Source organism: Macaca fascicularis, chromosome 12, assembly GCF_037993035.2.
Source record: "Macaca fascicularis isolate 582-1 chromosome 12, T2T-MFA8v1.1".
Lineage (NCBI taxonomy): Eukaryota > Metazoa > Chordata > Mammalia > Primates > Cercopithecidae > Macaca > Macaca fascicularis.
Genome location: NC_088386.1, coordinates 104,998,155 through 105,018,250, shown reverse-complemented (window position 1 = coordinate 105,018,250; position 20,096 = coordinate 104,998,155). Strand labels below are relative to the sequence as shown.

Below are 20,096 nucleotides of genomic sequence, written 5' to 3'. Positions count from 1 at the left end.
TTCCATGGTGTATATGTGCCACATTTTCTTAATCCAATCTGTCACTGATGGACATTTGGGTTGATTCCAAGTCTTTGCTATTGTGAATAGTGCCGCAATAAACATACGTGTGCATGTGTCTTAATAGCAGCATAATTTATAATCCTTTGGGTATATACCCAGTAATGGGATGGCTGGGTCATATGGTACATCTAGTTCTAGATCCTTGAGGAATCGCCATACTGTTTTCCATAATGGTTGAACTAGTTTACAATCCCACCAACAGTGTAAAAGCGTTCCTATTTCTCCACATCCTCTCCAGCACCTGTTGTTTCCTGACTTTTTAATGATCGCCATTCTAACTGGTGTGAGATGGTATCTCATTGTGGTTTTGATTTGCATTTCTCTGATGGCCAGTGATGATGAGCATTTTTTCATGTGTCTGTTGGCTGTATGAATGTCTTCTTTTGAGAAATGTCTGTTCATATCCTTTGCCCACTTTTTGATGGGGTTGTTTGTTTTTTTCTTGTAAATTTGTTTGAGTTCTTTGTAGGTTCTGGATATTAGCCCTTTGTCAGATGTGTAGATTGCAAAAATTTTCTCCCATTCTGTAGGTTGCCTGTTCACTCTGATGGTAGTGTCATAAAGTCTTTCTAGATGAAAGAAGGTAAAGAATAGAATGAATTTTTGAGTTAATGAAAGTTACAGTAATTTCCATCATTTACAGTGACCTAGGGCTGCATCTCTCCCCATTACCTGCCAGAGCCTTTTGTTGTGTGGTGGTATCATGTAGTATCCATTCTTCTACACTGTAGGTAAGGCCTAGACAAGACTTTAGATTAGATTCATATTTTTGGGGGGTGGAGGAATGGGTTAGATACAGCCTCTCCCTTTTAACAGTCACCTGTCTCATATTATCTCTTCCAGTTCCCATGTTCTTCACCAGGTTACTTTTAATCAAGTATTCATTTATCAAGTTACTCCTCCACCCTCTCAGAAATATTCACATAGCATTATAAAAGAAGAAAAAGCTTTCATAACCGAGAGAATGCATTTCTCATACTGTGTTAGCATTCTTCTAGGGAAATTTTTGCTGGTTTGTTGAACATTTTTTCCCATTTTTTGAAGATGGTAGCAGGTATTCTTCATAGTCCCACTCAAAAGAAAAAAAATATTCAAAATTGGCTTGCATACATAGTTTTTTCATAGCTTACCTTTTTTTATTAAAAACCAAGGCTCAATTTGACAACTCACCTAATTAATCCCCCAATCATTAGTTTTGATGAAAAAGCCAGTTTTACATTCCATAGGAAATTTACCATCATGGATAAATTATGAAAAGAATATGTCAAATGCTTTAGGGGGTTTTAAAAAGAGAATAATAAAAAACTTTTTTTTTTTTAACAATAAAAGCATCTCAGTAAAAATGCAAATAACCTCCTAGCACAATTACTTTGAAAAAAACCCACACAAATTTTAGTGTTTAATTATTTGTTTAAAATATGAGTCATGATACTATACAAATAAAAGTTTTGCAGGCAGTAACTTTGGTTAGTTTTCTAGTGTTTAATATGAACTGTATATTTCTGGCCCTGAGACAAGTAAAAACACATGATAGTAGCTGTGATTAAGATAATCTCTTATTTCTGTAGCTTGTCTCCTGGTTTCTTGGAAAACTCGGTAGGCAGCTGACCAATCTGCTACTCTCTATGCATAAATTTTGTAAGAAAGGGACTCTAAGACAGATTCTCCATGGACTGTAAACTTTAAGAGGGACTTTCTTCACATTAGTTTAATTTCCTGGTTGTAGATTTGTTATTTTTTTAATGGGTGGGTTTCTGGCCTTTTCAAATCCTGAAAATCATTTTGCCTATAACTAGAGTCATTAGAATGTTGATTACAGACACAAAAAATTTAAAATTAAACCAGAAATATAATCAAACTAGTATTTTTTTTAGAGACAAATCTCATGTAATAAGCTTTTAGTTACAAGGAACAGAAAGTTCAACCCAGAATGGCATGAGGAAAAGGGGAATCATTGGTTTAGTGTAGACTCCAGAGCTATGTGCATCTTCATTTATATCAAGTGGGAACTCAAAAGAAAGCTCAGTTCCCTAAAAATTTCAATATATAGATTTGAAGCTCTTCAGCGATGATGAGTCAGACCCAATCATGTGACCAAACCTGAACCACCTGGTATCTGAGGTTTGAAAAAATGTAATTGGATTAAGCTCATGCGATCACTCTCAGAAGCTGGACATGGAATCAGACTTTATCTATGTCAGTTTCAATGCTTTTGGCTACATGTAATAGAAACTCAACCTCAAATTAGCTTAACATCTAAAGATATTTAGTTAACACTAAATATCTTATTTATTATCTTGTTATTTATCTTCCTTGTTATTATCTTGTTATTTATCTTCCTATCATCTTTAGAGGTTATTATCTTAGATGTTAACATCTACAGATAGATGTTAAGATAATAACCTCTAAAGATAATAGGAAGTTTAGAGAGATTACAGTTTCTAAGCATAGTGAAATAGGATTCCAGCTTGTCTGCAATTTCCTTGGTCTTGGTTTCCTCCATGCATAGTAAAGTGTTCTACCATGAATCACCAGGTAAATAGGGCAAACAATTTTAGTGAGAAAAATAAAAGACACCCACAATTATTTAATGCCCAGTCTTTACCTGTCTCTGTACCAGGCAAATACATGCAATACCTAACCCTCCCAATTATACACACAGAGAAAGCAAGACATTGAGAGGTTTGGTTGTATGCCCATACTTGCATGTCTGTGCACCAAGAAGCAAGAAGCCAAAGACAGATGCTTCTGACTACAAAGACCATTCTCACTTTACCATACCATGCAACAACTTGGACTATCAGGTAGGTATATAGATAGAACCTAAGCTATTACTAATTGAGAATATCATTTTGCAAAACTACAAAGTACATAAACCCAATTAAAGACAAGGGCATGGGGAAGGCATGTCTTTTTATATAGACTGAGGAACATGTGACATCCTTTTCTCTTCTACTGGGTGTTCCAAGGGCAGTGTGCAGTCTGAGTTTCTGAGGAAGCAATTTAGAAAATGCTCCACTGCTTTCATTTTCACAAGATAGACATGTAAACTACAAGGTAGTAAATAAACTGTAATCCTGCAGACAATTTCTGCTTTCTGCATTCTTCACTTTTTTCTGTAATTTTTTTGGCTAATATCTGACATAAACTTGTGATTGAACATAATATATATGTATCACACAGGGTCCTCTTGTGTGAAATGCACATTATTTGTAGGGTTGAGCTATGCATGTATATTTCTTATAAATCAAGTATGTCAGTGGTCTCATTCCATTTCATTAATAAGACATTCAGCTCTTCTGACCAGGCTAAAGGGTTTTTCATGAAACTAATCTGTAGCTATAATCCAGTAACATTTTTACCTCTCAAGTGCTGTAAACAATTTATCATTTCAGAGTCTCTTACCAAAATTTAAGAATTCTAGGTTTCTTTTTTTTTTCTTTTCCATAGGTTATTGGGGTACAGGTGGTGTTTGGTTACATGAGTAAGTTCTTTAGTGGAGTAAGTTATTTAGTGGTGATTTGTGAGATTTTGGTGCACCCATCATCCGAGCAATATACACTGCACCCTATTTGTAGTCTTTTATCCCTCAATACCCCCCCACCCTTCCCCTGAAGTCCCCAAAGTCCATTGTATTATTTTTATGCCTCCGTGTCCTCATAGCTTAGCTCCCACATATCAGTGAGAACATACCATGTTTGGTTTTCCATTCCTGAGTAACTTCACTTAGAATAGTCTCCATTCTCATCCAGGTCACTGCAAATGTTCTTGACTGTGGAGAATTCCCTCAGACACTAAGCCTGGCAACAAATATCTCTATGGCTACAGTGTGTCAGGGTAAAAATAATTGCATGTTTAGAACAAGCATCCTGGAAGCTTTCCACAGGGCTCATTTTTTAAGGAAAATACTTCAACTGAGTTTTGAAAACCAGCACCTGATTGAAACAAGAAAAAGAATGTTCCCTTTTGGAGCTGCCTTTTTCTTTGCCTTTGGTCTATGAGCATTTTGTTCACTAAAAGCAACATACAGTATTCAGATTTTCTGCTGGACCTGTTAATACACAGTTCATACATTTTCCCAGTTCTTCAGGTTTTGTTTTCAAATTTAGTAAAAAGCTACTCTCACTCAACCATTTGATATTTTCAAATGTTGCTGTGAAATATCAGGGCTTGCATCTTGAAGGACAAATCTCTCCCTTTTAATTCCTCTGTAACTGACATGCAGGATTTTGTCTCATCACCTCATATTTAAATCCGTTCTTTGGACCTAATAAAGACCTATGGATGCATCAGGGCCACTGATAGGTCAGGAAGCATCTGGGGCTTCTCTTGTTAAATTATCCTATCAGACCATATATGCCTCCTTCAAGTTTCAGGGTCTATCAAACTGGATTCTATCTTTTCTGACTCTTTTCAATAGTTGAAAAGGTAAAGTGAATAAATAGGAAGGATTAGGAGGAGAATGGGATGGAGACAAAACAGAAGGTGCTTACAGAAATGATATCTGAAGTATCTTCTCCCCTCAGGTGTGGATGTAAATTGTAGGCGAACAAGGCCAGCTAAGTAATTGAGGCAGAATAGTGGCCCAGCTACTCTTTGATAAGTAGCCGCTTCCTGCCTGCCTGCCTATAGCGCTTAGTAAAAGATGTTTTGCTTTCACCTTGAAGAATGTGCTGATATAACATCTCTATGAATAATGAGCTGGACATGTGAGAAATCATCCATAGTAAGGGACATTCCATAGCCACCAGGCTGTGATGGATGTAAAGGACTGATTCCCAATGATTGTCTTTTATGAAAACCTCATAAACCTACTTGTTTGTTGTTTTGTTTATTTGCTTTTGTTTTTGTTTGCCTGAGGTGTTCATTTTTGGGGGAAATTTTATCTGCTCAGAGATAGCAAAAGAGAAGCCCTTGGGCTCAGCTAAATCACATTTTTCATGTGTTTTAAAATTGTTAAGTCACAATGCCTTTAGTTAGAACATGTGCTCTCAAGTTAGTTACAGACCCCCCCACCATTTCCTACCAGTATATACCAGCAACTCCTCGCATTCCCATTACCTTCTTGGCCACTGACAGCATTTAGGTTTCCCCTTCCTGCCTCAGTTAGGTCAAGGCACTCTTTTTCCAGAATCTAATGTTTTATATGAAACTATCTTATCCTAAATCCTCCAGAACCATTGATTCATGAATGATTCCTCCTTTTATGAGTGCATTCATTCAACACCGTTAGGATTGCTTTGTGCCAGGCACACTCTGCTACATCTTGAGAAGATACCAGTGTGTTTGAGACATGGTCCTTATTTGTAGAAGTTTGGAATTTAGTCCGGGAAGCAAACCTGTTTGTCTCCAGAATAATCATTTCATAATTGAAGGGTCATCAATGGATAGGGAGAGGGAGAGTGGGTAGAATTCGCTAAGAAGTGACTGGTGCCTGAAGACCCATGTATATTGTTGAAATTTTAATTTGTTGTAGTGAATGGAACAACCACATAAGACAAGGCTTGACCTCACTCCTTTCCCATAGCCTCAATCAGTGACAGGTGAAAATTATAATTTAATTGAACATCGCCTAGGAGGGTAGATAACTGTGTAAAACTTAACCATGTTATCTACTATCTTTTAATTTTCAGGAGTTTATGTAACTTAATTTTTAAGATAAAGCATCTTGAACCAAAATGCTGAAGGCTGAGCTGTATCTGAATATAAATTCCAGGTATTCTTTTCTCATCTAGGTATCTTGGTCAGCACTACCCAATAGAAATAGAGAGTCATGAATATAATTTTCAGTTTCCTGGCAGCTACATTAAAAAAGTTAAAAGTGGCTGGGTGCAGTGGCTCACGCCTGTAATCCCAGCACTTTGAGAGGCTGAGGCGGGTGGATCACCTGAGGTCAGGAGTTCGAGACTAGCCTGGCCAATACAGCAAAACCCCATCTCTACTAAGAATACAAAAAATTAGCCAGACGTGGTGGCAGGCGCCTGTAATCCCAGCTACTTGGGAGGCTGAGGCAGGAGAATCTCTTGAACCCAGGAGGCGGAGATTGCAGTGAGCAGAGATTGAGCCATTGCACTCCAGCCTGGGCAACAAGAGTGAAACTCCGCCTCAAAAAAAAAAAAAAATTTAAAAGCACAAGGAAAATTAACTTTAACAATATATTTAATTTTACCTAATATATTCCAAAATTTATTTCAACATTAAATTCTATGATAAGAAGAAGATATGTGCACTCTTTTTCAAACAAAGTCTTTGCAATCGAGTGAGTATTTTACATTTATAACACATTTTCATTTGGACTAGGCCCATTTCTAGTGTTCAGTGCTACATGTGGCTAGAAGAGCTGTTCTAAATGCTCTTAGAGCATCTGCAAATATCTTGGAGCATGCGTATGTGTTAGGTAAGCAAAATGTTAGACCTAAATAATTTAGCTACTTTATCCGTTTAATGTTCGGAGTTTCGGAAGTAACGTATTTGCTAGCTGATTAATATTTTTACTCAAGTAGAAAATAGTTTCTAGTGGTTCCATCTTAATCATGGCCATTTAATTCATCATAAACTTATTTCAAGAAAAGGTTGCCATTTGCACAGTTACGGCAAACTCTTAAGCTGAGAAGAAATTTGATTTTCCTTGATTACATATAAGCATGTAAAATTCAGTATTTGGACTTAAAGAAAACCTTTTGGTATGATAGAATACCGAAATAGATTTCGTTTGATGAACTCTATCTTAATGCGGAGATATTGTAGTCCATTACGAAATTAGTCCCCATCAATTTCCTTTTTTCTTTCTTATTGTTATGATTATCAAATGCTGATTCATAAACTAAATGTCATAAAGATTTATTTAAGTTTGAGGACAAATCTTCACAGCCAATGATGAGTTTTTCATTATTGAATTTTATTTTCCTGGTTATGTACCTTCTGCCTTTACTAGTGTACTGTGTGCTTGTTTTTACCACTGCACACTGCCTAAGTGTTCTGTAGCTCCCTTAATGAGAACTGTGTTTTGAAGAGTTCCTTAAGGCTGTTTATTAAGATGGCACTTTGTTTCTTTATTTGTGCTCTGGACACATAAATATTAATACAGCTATTCAGCCAGTCACATATTTTTAGACCTCAGATGTGTCAGACATGGTTATCTTAACAAATTTATCTCTATCCCTATATCCCTCTGATGCCATTTCACTTAGCCAACCTACTTAATGCAATTGCCTAAAGGGATTTCTACTAAGAAAAGAGTACCAAGGAGGGGACCAGATGTTTCACAATCAAGCTTACAGAGCAATTTCCTAGAAATCAGCATATGCAAGGCTATAGGAAGTGATTTAAAAGTGATTTAAAAGTGATTAATAAGGTTTAATTTCGTCACAACCTTATGAGAGGAAGAGTGTTATTTCCCTCATTTTGACATAGTAGGAAACTGATGGTCAGAGATGCTAAGTAACTTGCCCCGCAGCGATCACTAGTAAGTGGAGCTGGGTCCCGGCATTCTGGCCCCAGAGGCTGTGCGCTTAGCTGCTGCCTCACAGCCCCTTTGCACTGATACATGCAAGAAAATCCACATGATTCCCAGCATGATTTTTGCTGAGCCCTTCCAAGGAGGCTGAAAGGAACAGAGGACACATTACTGCATGGAACACACAGGAAATATTTTATTAGTTTCCAGATGGAGCAAAGGATAGAGTAAAAGCATTTCAGTAGAGCTCCACAGACAGCTCTCCTCAGGGAGCCCACTCTGGCATCTGTGGTCCCCCAGTCGAGGTATTGCCTATAGTCCCCTGGCCTCAGCAGGTACTGCCGCCCCGCCCCGCCCCCCCGCCCCCCCCGCCGGTAGTTGAGCAGCTCATAGAGGACCCAGGAGCCCTCCAGTACATTGAAGGAGTGGATCTCACTGAGGTGAAAGCGGTCGTGAAGACAGGAGCAGTTCTCAGTGATCTCTACCATCTGGCCCCTATAATCCTCTGGGTCATAGATCCTGAGCCTATGGGAGCTAGCCTGCAGATTCAGCAAACAGCACATGAGGGAAAGTCAGAAAACCTGACCTCATGTCAGCAGGGACCCCTGGGGAATGGACTTTAAAAAAATCTTTGCTTTATCAAAGGTGACCAAACTAAAAGAAAGAGATGGCTAATACCAGGGGCGCTGTGTGTAGTTGGATAGGTTGTCTACTGTGAAGCTCAAGAGGGCGTCATTCCCCATTCATTTGGTACCAATGATGCTCCCTAGGGCTGTTGGTACAATCTACATGAACAGACACACTGGTCCTGCTCAGGACCACTTTCAAGTATTTTATGTATTTGTTTCATTCTCTCCTTTATAGATTTGTAGTGGTTTGGGGCTCTCCCTGGAGGACATACAAAATAATCAGACTTTAAACAAAAAGATAAATGTATCCCGGGCAACAGGTATTATTTTGAATCTCAATAACATTAGAAGCTAGAGGGAGAGGAGGTTGAATTGCTTTTACCCAAGCAAGGCACAAATTGATGGCAATTCAGGAAGACAGTCCAGCCTGGGCAGTCCCTTCATCTGTGCCTTTCTGCTTTAACCCTGCTGCTCTAACATGCTGAAAATCAAGAGCCATCACAAAGACTAGGTTTCACTTCTCAGCTCCAACATGTGCTCCTACAAATCAGTTTTAGGTAATAACCAAAAATGGAAGTTCAAGATCTTGAAAGAAGCCTGGACAGCATCAAAGAGTATAAAATCTTTAGAAAAATAGAAAGTTAGGCTGTTTCTCCTGAACTATTCCTGCCTTTCTCTCTTGAGCACTTGTTTTTCCTTCATCTGCTTGTTCCTTTCTCTTGTCACAATGTTTCCTCTTCCATCACTAAAACCCTCTTTAGGAAGGATTCTCATAAGCAATTCCTCGTGTGGCATGAACAACTGCCAATAAGGTATTTTACATTGGTCAGCATTCCGTGTTTGCAGAGGACTGATGTGTTGTTGCTTCATTCGTTCTTCACAACACCCTGGAACATGTGGAGCAACATTAAAGCCTTTTACCCTTTTACTGGAAAACTAAAGACTGGATCTTACAATCTGTAATTAGAAGAGTTGGAACTTGAAATTAGAAATCTGAGTTTTTGGGCTCCTAATGCCAGACTGGGTCCCTATCAAGCTATTAAACCCTGTGAGGGGATTTCAGACTTCACAAAAATGGTTCATTTTCCCAGGACTCTGTCACAGTCAACTTTAGGGAATCCCTAACTGTGAAATTCCAGTCTGCCGGGGCTTCATTTGGGTAACAGGGGGCCCTGCAGGAGCTATTGGAATGTCATTGTTGGTTACTGGTTTGCCCAGTCAGAAGGCAGGACTTCAGAGACCCTTGACGTTCGTAATAATAGGTAATACTCGGGGGTGGGGATTGGCCTGTACCAGGTGCCCTCCTTTCACGCTCATTGCAACCTTAGGAAGTACTCTTATTAGTCCTAATTCATAGATGAAGAGTACCAAGCTTAGGTACTCTTCAAGAAATAGCCAGGTACCTAGTTTAGCAAGGAATTCTGTTGCTCATTCATCACCTGTGGCATAGACGCTCTGAGCGAATGCCATGCACAACTTATTCCCAGTAGCGGTGAATTTGACTAGTAAAATAAAATAGTGTCCAGTTAAAAGCGCTGCATCACATACTTTTTCAGTGGGAGGAAACTTTACGGATGTTAATAAAGGAAAAGAGAATATAGTTAGAGCTAGAAAAAAGAGGGCCGCCATCCCATCCCATCGCCTGTCGTGTGAATCATCCATGTGGATAACTGATGCGACTCGAGGGCACGGAAGGGACCTGGTGGGACTGCACTCACATGGGGGATGAGGCGGCAGGAGCGGACCGAGTTGCTGAGGCCCATCCACTGCTGGTGGTCGGCATAGTCGCCGCGGCGCAGGAAGTACTGGAGGCCCGAGTAGTTGGGCAGCTCATAGAGCATCCAGCAGCCGCTGTCCACGCGCACGGAGTTGCAGCGGCTCAAGTAGGGCTGCAGGTTGGGGTGGTCGCTGCTGCATTCGTGGTGGCGGCCCTGGAAGCCCGGTCCTCGTAGAGAGGGTGATCTGCAAGGCAAGGCGAGGGCTCACAGGCCTGCCCCTGCCCCAGTCTCCGCCCCCGCCATGCGCGGAGCTCCTGGGGCCCCGGCGCGGGCTGAGCTCACCTTCCCCTTGGCTGGCTGGGCTGAGCGGGTGGGGCGGCATTGTCAGGTGGTGGTGTTTAAAGATGAATTAAGGGATCATTGGTTTATTTTTAAAAATCATTAATGATTAATAATTATTCATGATGCTTTTTAAATTTCAACTTTACTTTTGATCTAATGTATGTAGCTTTTTGTGGAACAGATCCCTTTTTAAGTAAAACTTTCCATAAGACTGAAAATAAATAGTGTTGGAACCAAACTGTCAATTCCCTCCTGGGCAGGGGTCGCCACGAAGGATCACCGACACGAGATTCACAGCAGAGAGTTATTTATTACTAGCGCACTAGGGTCCCAAGCTCTAAGTTGGCCCTGGGACCCCGACTGCTTGTTACAGGCTGTTTATATAGGCAAACACAAGTTCAAACATAGCTTAGGGCGTGAAATTCAAACAAAGCTTTAGGCGCGTGGTAATTGGGTCTGTCTATGGCCTGAGCAAGTGGCTTGTTCTAATTGGTTAGAGCAGGACCTTATGAGGTTTTTTTCCTGGAGTTGTTGATTCCGGGAACTTCGAGGCAGGGTGGGACCACATGAGGTTGTTTCCCGGAATTGGCAGGGTGGGACCCTATCAGGGTGGGTCCCTATCAGGGTGGGACCCTATCGAGGTAGGGTGGGACCCTATCCAGAGCCACCTGGTGTTAATTTTTTTAAGTTCTTTTTTTATGAGGCCTAGTTTCTAAGTTTTATGCAGCCTAGTTTCATTCCCTCCTCTTTTTGTGTCAGAGGCTCAATCTTGAGCCTCTTCTTCAGTCCTGAGGGTCTGGTATTGTTGGGTCAGAACCATAGCATGTACTATGTTTAATCTATTTTTAATAAGGGTGAGTAAGCGGTTGAGTATGCATGGCCCGAAAGTCAGGATGAGCGTGAGCAGGATGAGGGGTCCTAAGATGGTGGAGATTAGGGTACTAAGCCAAGGGGATTGGTTGTACCAATTTTTAAACTAACTTTGTTGAGATTTTCTTTCTTTTTTTCCTCTTGTCTAATCTTTTTCTTAGTTTTGCCATAGAATCTTTAACTATTCCTGAATGATCTGCATAAAAACAACATTGCTCTTTCAGGGCTGCACAGAGCCCGCCCTCTTTCAGAAAGACAATTTCTAGTCCTTGTCGGTTTTGTAATACAACTTCAGACAGAGAAGTCAAGGACTCTTCAAGTTTTGTGATAGATTGTTCTATGGCTCTAAGGTCTTCATCTATGGCTACTTTAAGTTGTTGCAGATGATGGTTACCATGCACTAGGGCTGCTGTCCCGGTCTTAACTCTAGCCGCTACCTTACTTCCTAACATGTCGGCGAGGGTGAGGGAGATTAAGGGCGGGGAGGTACTTTGAGGAGCTTTTAGTTGGGGCTTCTCCGATATGGAAACCGGGGGCTTCCTAGCTTCTAATAAAACCTGGTTTGGCCTTACTGCAACAGGGGCAGTGTCTGGATTGACTAATAGTCTGATTTGGAGGGGAATTTTAGGCGGGTTGTACTGGTATAAATAGAGACCTTATATTAACCTTGTTGTTATCTATCTGTTATCAGATTTTGCCGCATCTTCAAACTTGATGCGAACCAGGTTGCAATTTTCTGAATATCGGGTTGTGGTACAGGGCTGGACAAAGGACATGGTTATATACCAAGGTTTTGTGGCCTATTTTTACTTTCCATTATTAGTAGTCACACAGGACCAGCTTTTGCAATACAAGTGAGTCAGATTTTCACAAGTTTTTCTTATTTGTCCTGTCCTGAATCCGGGACAGGCATAAAACCTGTTCCGGCTGATGGACACCTTTCTAGCCTGTCCTTTCCATTCTTGTCCATCCTGAGGAGTCCTTAATAGGACTCCTGTGGGACCAGTAAACCGGGGACCTGTGTTTTTTATCTTTCCTGCTGTTTTTTTTTTTTTTTTTTTTTTTAGGTTGAAATAGAGGTCTGGAAACCAAGTCTTTATAGGAACATTCTCGGAGGTCTTATTTAAGACCTCTTGATTATTAAAATTAATTATCTGTCAGGTCAGGCTAAATGGCCGGTGGGGGTTAGCATTAAAAACTACACTAGAGACGGCGCAGGGAAGAAGGGCAAACAATAAGCAAGGAGTTAGATACGAGAGAGTCTTATCTTGAGCGGGTCCGTGGAGCGTCGGAGTTTCCATGTCTTAAGTGGTGTTGGTCCGGACGTCTCTGGAGCAGCTTTGGCGTGGGATGCGTGGATTTAAGTGGAGATTCCGTCAACCTTTATGGCTGTGGGCATGGTCAGGAGAACAATGTAGGGTCCTTTCCACCGAGGCTCTAGTCCTTGAGTGCGATGCCATCTAACGTAGACAGAGTCTCCCACCTGGAAGGGGTGACTGGTCTGTGGATGTCCTGGTTGGTACAGTTCTGCCAAGGGGGCCCAGATTTGGGCCTGTACTGCTTAGAGTCCTTTTAGCCGAGCCTGTAGGTCAGTTTTAGGATCGGAGGGGGAGAAGGAGTTAAGCAAGGTTGACAAAGGGGGAGGTCCTCCATAGAGGATTTCATATGGAGTGAGCCTAAAACGGTTCGGCGTATTTCGGGCCCTTAACAGAGCTAAGGATAGGAGGCGTCTCCAATCTTTTAAACCAGTCTCTAAGGTCAATTTAGTAAGGGTCTCTTTTATTGTTCTATTCATTCTTTCTACCTGTCCTGAGCTCTGGGGTCTATAGGCATAATGTAATTTCCAATTAATCCCCAATATCCTGGCGAGCCCCTGACTTACCTGAGAAACGGAGGCCGGCCCGTTATCTGACCTAATTACCTTGGGAAGTCTGAATCTAGGAAAGATTTCTTCCAGAATTTTCTTGGCTACTATGTGTGCTGTTTCTTGCCGGGTGGGGTAGGCTTCTACCCATCCTGAAAAGATATCTATAAACACTAGTAAGTACTTATATCCAGCATAGTGAGGTTTTACTTCAGTGAAGTCTATTTCCTAATAGACTCCTGGGCGATTACCACGAGTTCGTTTCCTTTCTGGCACTCGGGTAGCCCCAGCGTTTACCTGCTGACAGACCTTACAGGCAGATGTCACTTGTTCTATGAGGGTACTTGCCTTTGGGATTAGAAAGTCAATTTTTTTCAATCAGTAATTTTAGCTTTTCGACTACTCAAGTGTGTCCAGGCATGCATCTGCTGGATCATTGCCAGGGCCTCCTTTTGGGGAAGGACTATTTTTCCTCCTTTTTCTCAGTTTTTAGTGTCTTTGTTCTCTATAGCCCCTATGGCTTTTGCTTCTTCCTGGTCTCCCGGGGTTTAAGTATGTTTAATAGTTATGTCGCTGGTTTCGTCAGGTTCTGTGGCTAGGGTTAGTACTTCCGCCATGGCGGCTTGCCTGGCCACTTGGTCGGCCTGTCTGTTTCTTACTGCGACTGGATCTTGTCCTTTTTGATGCCCGGGGCAGTGAATTATAGCCACTTCTTGAGGAAGAAAAAGGGCTTTTAATAAGGCAATTATTTCAACTTTGTTCTTGATTTCCTTTCCTTCTGAGGTTAGGAGACCTCTTCTTTCATAGATACTTCCATGAGTATGAGCCGTTGCAAAGGCATACCGGCTATCAGTATAAATGTTAGCTTTCTTTCCCTTGGACAGCTCTAGGGCCTTGGTTAGTGCTATTAACTCAGCCTTCTGTGCAGACATGCCAGGAGGTAGTGATTGTGCTTAAATGGTGTTGTGGCCATCTACTACCGCCGCTCCCGCCCTCCGGGTACCTGAGTCAAGGTAACTGCTGTCGTCTGTGTACCAGGTGTGATCCGCGTCTGGGAGTTCTTGGTCTTTAAGGTCTTCCCGTGTTCCATGGGTCTCAGCCAGTACTTGCCGACAATCGTGTGGGCTTGGTTGGTCTTCTGGTACCGGCAGCAGCATAGCAGGGTTTAGGGTGACCGGAGGGCCAAACTGGACGCGGTCCGTGTCCAGTAGGAGGGCCTGGTAGTGGGTTAGGCGTGCGTTGGTTATCCACCGGTCCGGGGGCTGCCCCACTATGGCCTCTAGAGCATGTGGGGTAATAATAGTTAGTGGCTGCCCAAGGGTTAACTTAGCAGAGTCCTTGACCAGCATAGCGGTGGCTGCCATGATGCGAAGACACGGGGGCCAGCCGGCCGCCTCCGCTTCTCTCCCTCTCTCCCTGGTCCTTTTTCTCTCACAACTGCCGCCAGGATTTTTGTTAAATGCTTATCCCTCACTCGGTCCTTACGATCCTTTTGCTCCATCTGTTCCTTCGCTAACCTGGCTTCCCTTTCCTCAGGGGTTTCTCTCTTATTATACACTTTTTTTGCCTCCTTAACTAATTCCTGTAATCCATAGGTTTGTATTCTATCTAGTCTTTGGAGTTTTCCTTTGATATCTAATGCAGCTTGGTCTATGAATGCCATAGCTACGGTAGCCTTATGTTCTAGGGCCTCTGGGTCTAATGGGGTATACATTTGGAACCTTTCCAGAAGCCTTTCCATGAAGGCTGCCGGGCTTTCATCCCTTTCCTGAGTTATGGTCCTTACCTTGGCCAAATTTGTGGGGCGCTTTCCTGCCCCTTTGAGACCCGCCAACAGAGCCTGGTGATAGATTTGGAGACTCTCCTTACCTGGTGCCATTTCATAGTCCCAGTCTGGGCGGGTGAGGGGAAATCCCTCGTCTATTTTATTGGGAAGTTGGGTTGGGAGGCCTCCTGGTCCTGGCACATTTTTCCGGGCCTCCAGGAGGACTTGCTGCCATTCTTCAGTGGTTAGGAGGACCTGCAAGAGTTGCTGGCAATCATCCCAAGTGGGCTGGTGAGTGAGGAGAATGGATTTTATTAACGAGGTTAGGGCCTGGGGGTCTTGGGAAAAGGAAGGGTTATGGGTTTTCTAGTTGTAGAGGTCAGAGGCAGAGAAGGGCCAGTACTGGACCGTGTGATTGACAGTACGGAGGGGAAAAAGGGAGGATTGCCAAGTGGAAGGGCCATCTGGGTCCTCAGTCCGCCGCAAGCGGAGACGAGGAGGTGTTGGTGGCGACGTCCGAGGGGTGAGTTTGGGCGGGGCTGGAGAAGGAGACGGGGTGGAGGGAGGGGCCGAGGGAGAAGTTGGAGAAAGGGTAGGGGCTGAGGCGGTAGAGGAAAGAGCTGGGGACAAGACAGGGGGCAAGGGTGAAGCGTAAGGTGGAGGTCTCAGAAGGGGGTTTTGAGGTGGAGGAGGCAGGGGGTCAAGAAGGAGGAGATCCCTCTGGGGTTCATCTGGGAGGACTGGCTTATGCGGGTCCGGTTTCCGATTTTTTTTGGGGGGGCTTCTAAGGCAAGAAGGGTAGACTGGGGTGGGGAAGGGGAATGGAGGAAGGGTTTCACCCAAGAGGGAGGGTTTCGGACCAGATTCTCCCAAGTAATTATGTAGGCCACCTGGTCTGGGTGTCCGTGTGGCCCAGGATCTATCACTGTTGCTTTAACCTGTAAGATAATTGGGAGGTCAAATGTTCCGTCCCGGGGCCACCCAACATGGAGGGTAGGCCACTCGGACGAGCAGAATTTTCGCCATTGTCCCTTACGGACTTCTATGGAGAGGTTGTGGGCTCGAGCCCGAACGTCAGGGAAGTGAGTCAGGGTCAGAGACAAAGGAGTCGTCAACGTCTGTCTTATTTCGTCCACGTATAACAAGGACAAAACGAAAGTAACAAAAACAAAGACCAGACAAGTAAGGAGAAGCCGCGCGGCCAGAGAGTGGCACCACAAGATCATAAAATACTCAGACAGCAGGGGCGACCTGCCTACAGATTTAAGGAGGCTGACTGAGTCGTCAGCCTTCTCCCAGACTGCCGCCAGGGCGTCCCCCAGGGCGTAAGTGGGAAGGTGCCAGACACGTCTGTCCCCCTTCCCCACTTAATTCAGAAGGAGTACTCCCCAGAGTTCAGAGTTAGCCGGCAAGACAGAGAGAACAAAACGAAAGTACCTGGTAGGTCCGTTCAGTCAGCAGTCCGTGGCCCGGGCCAGATGGGTCTCCGCCGGATGGGTCGGGGGTCCTCGGATGACCCCACTTCCCGGCCAACGCACCAAATGTTGGAACCGAACTGTCGATTCCCTCCTGGGCAGGGGTCGCCGCGAAAGATCACCGACACGAGATTCACAGCAGAGAGTTATTTATTACTAGCGTGCTAGGGTCCCAAGCTCTAAGTTGGCCCTGGGACCCCGACTGCTTGTTACAGGCTGTTTATATAGGCAAACACAAGTTCAAACATAGCTTAGGGCGTGAAATTCAAACAAAGCTTTAGGCGCGTGGTAATTGGGTCTGTCTATGGCCTGAGCAAGGTGTCTTGTTCTAATTGGTTAGAGCAGGACCTTACGAGGTTTTTTTCCTGGAGTTGTTGATTCCGGGAACTTCGAGGCAGGGTGGGACCCCCGGAATTGGCAGGGTGGGACCCCATGAGGTTGTTTCCCGGAATTGGCAGGGTGGGACCCTATCAGGGTGGGTCCCTATCAGGGTGGGACCCTATCGAGGCAGGGTGGGACCCTATCCAGAGCCACCTGGTGTTAATTTTTTTAAGTTCTTTTTTTATGAGGCCTAGTTTCTAAGTTTTATGCGGCCTAGTTTCAAATAGCATGTCTATCTATATATATATAGACAGATATATATGTAAATATATAATATATATTAATTATATATAATATATAACGCATATATTAACAAATCATGGAGAAAATTTTTTTCTTTTTTTTGTATCAACAAAAGAAGATAAATAGTATAAGATACATTAGGCACAAATCTTAGTAGGAATATAATTATAAAATCTATATTTATCCTCTCCTCCCTAAAGGCTCTACTGAAGCACTTAAGCTTTTCCTCTAAGCTCTAGGGGTAGGGGGTGTGGGATCCAAAAATAGTCATAGAAAATAATGCAAAGTAAAATGAAGAATTGAACTGCTGTCAAATAAAGAATGCGTTACTAAGTATGTTGGTGAAGAAAATGAAATACTTGAATCACCAGAGTCTCAAAAGTACTTTCTCCTAAAGGCTTGTAGCATGTTTTCCCAAAAGGATTTGGAAAAGCCTACTTCTTCCAACTGCTTTATTTTTTGAACCATTTGATCAATGTTGAAACTATTCCCAAGACAAAATTTAAGTAATGAATTTCCTAATAACTGGATTACTTCCTGAAGTATGTTTTTAAGCCATTCTGAGGACAAAATATTTAAAGCCATTATCTTCCCACTCTAAGTTATATGAACTCTGTAATTGAGTTTGTCTCAGTAAAAGGCAGTTGCAATTTCCTAACACTGATCACAGAAAAGTACCAAGGTTCGCAAAACAGAACTAAAATTATAAAATTAAAAACATTGGTTTCTAAAAGCACTGTAATAGAATATTTGTAATATATTTAAAATATTTGGTCTGTGAGTTTTTAAATATAATGTATGATATGCATTTACATATAATTAACTTTATGATACTAATTCACAAAATTCTACTGGCATCCTTTTATACAAAATGAAGATGTTCAGTTTAGAGATCCCAGAGATTTTAGAGGTCATCTTTATCATATAAATTTCTATTTGTCCCCAAAGAAGGAAAAACAGATATCAGATAGCAATTGAAAAATAGACTGGCTTTATGTTTATTCTATTTTCAAAAACTGGAAATTAGGATACAAAAAAGCATGTCAGACTTGCTGTTGCGTTCCCATTACCATTTAAAGGATAAAGCAACTGTTTGCTCAGATGTAAATTACCTTCACTATATCTGCTCCTTAGAGAAATTTCTTTCAAATGCCTATCTTAGTAAGTGTTGAGATAATTAAACCACCTTTTCTTAGAAAGCAAGGATGTAAGATAGCTGCTTTGAATAAAATAATTGAATATTTCTTTCCGCAGTCTTACTCTAGTGAATATCTAGTTTCTCAAATTCTTCTCAAACACTGTCTTCTTCTTATTGTTCTTTTTAAAAACAGCTTTATTGAAGTATTATTGATATATACAAAGAAATGTACATATTTAATGAGAATTTGATGAGTTTGGACATACACAAACACCCATAATACCATCACTACATCAAGGTAACAGACCTATCCAATACTTCCCAAAGTTTCCTCATGCCCCTCCTTTTTTATTTTGTTGTATTTTCTTGTCAAGAACACTTAACACAGTATCTTTACTTTTTTTTCCCAATGCACAATACCATATTATTAGCTACAGACACGTGCTGTACAGTGGATCCCAAAAACTTACTCATCTTGTGTAATCAAATTGTTATATTGATTGAACAACTCCTCACTTCCTTCAACCCCAAGCCCCTGGCAGCTACTATTGGATTCTCTGCTTCTGTGAGTTTGACTATTAAAGATACCTCATAAAAGTGGTTTCATGAAGTATTTGTTCTGAAACTGGCTTATGTCACTTAACATAATGTTCTTCAGCTTCATGCATGTTGTCACCAATGGCAGGATTTTCTTTTCTTTCTTTTTTTTTTTTTTTGAGGCTGAATTATAGTCTGTTGTATGTATATACCACGTTTTCTACATTCCTTCATCTGTGGAATGACACAAATTGTTTCCATATCTTGGTTATTGTGAGTAATGCTACAGTGAACCTGGGAGTGCATTTTCTTTTCAAGATCCTGATTTCAATTATTTGAGATAAATACCCATAAGAGAGATTGCTACATTGTCTGATAGTTCTATTTTTAATTTTGTGAGGGATCTCCATACTATTTTTCGTATCTACTGCACCATTTTACATTCCCACCAACAGTGTATAATTCCAAATTCTCCACATTCTCACCAACACTTATCTTGTATTTTTTTTGTAACTACCATCCTAACAAATGTGAGATGATATCTCATTGTAGTTTTGATTTGCATTTCTCTGATAATTAGTGATGTTTAACATGTTTTCATTTCCAGTTAGTCATCTACATGCCTTCTCTAAACAAGCATCTGTTTAAATCCTTTTCCCATTTCCCCCATGTTATTTGAATGCCAGACATTGTGAATTTTACAGTTTGATAGGTGCAGGGTTTAGTTTTTTTTTTTTTCTTCAGTCATCCTAGTGACTTACTTAATTTTTTTGCACAGTTATGTTACATGATTCAGTTAGATCAGTTAGAACCTTTAAATGTTATTTTATGCTTTTGGAATACTATACCCAATGCTGTGTGCGTTTGAGGCCTCTTTGCTCTGACTGATGGCAACAGGAATGATAGCGATAGATGACCTGTGTGAGCTCTGGGAATCTTGTTAGCCCCATGTTACAAAGTTACTAAATAGAAATCTGAAAGATTAATAGAAGATGATGACAAAGAGATTCACAGTAGATCTAGATTATTAATGGAAACAGGGAGAGACCATGGAAGACATGCTCATGAGTGGATCACAATCACAGGCAAGATGCAATTGTGCTATTGCCATGTAAGCATCTCAGAGCACGAGTATACTACCTAGCTGTCTCTCCCAGTTTTAACATTGACTAGCAGACTGTTTTGGAATAAACCTTCAGACCTGTTTCCTCTGGAGAATACATGTTAGACTCCTGCTAATTTACGAGCTTTACCTAAAGACGCTGACTGAGTAACCCAGAGAAAGAAACTGCACAGAACCTATTGATGACTCATCTTATGGAGAGTCAGTAACAACTCTCAGTTGATTTCCATTTTATAGATGATATTTGGCATTCTAGGTATTATTCAGATTACAGATTATTCTAGGTATTATTTCAGAGGAAAGTACTGCCAACAACTCAGATGAGGGAAGAATGTTGAACAGCAGAGCTGCTGTACTCAGCCAAGTAGTAGATTTTCAAATACAGGATTAGATAAATTATTTTAAGCAAAAGGATGAAGACAAACTCCTCAGATTAGAGTAAAAGGAATATTCATGGCTTACCTTCATATAAACTAGGGCATTGAAATTTAA

General features: G+C 41.6%; 1 long non-coding RNA gene and 1 pseudogene across 1 annotated transcript in view; one reads left to right on the top strand and one right to left on the bottom strand.

Annotated features, from left to right (window-relative positions):
• LOC135966611 (uncharacterized) overlaps positions 1-20,096 on the top strand; it is a 228,408-nt gene that overhangs the window by 55,957 nt on the left and 152,355 nt on the right. The window lies entirely within an intron of this gene.
• On the bottom strand, positions 7,429-11,530 carry LOC102124980 (gamma-crystallin D-like; annotated as a pseudogene).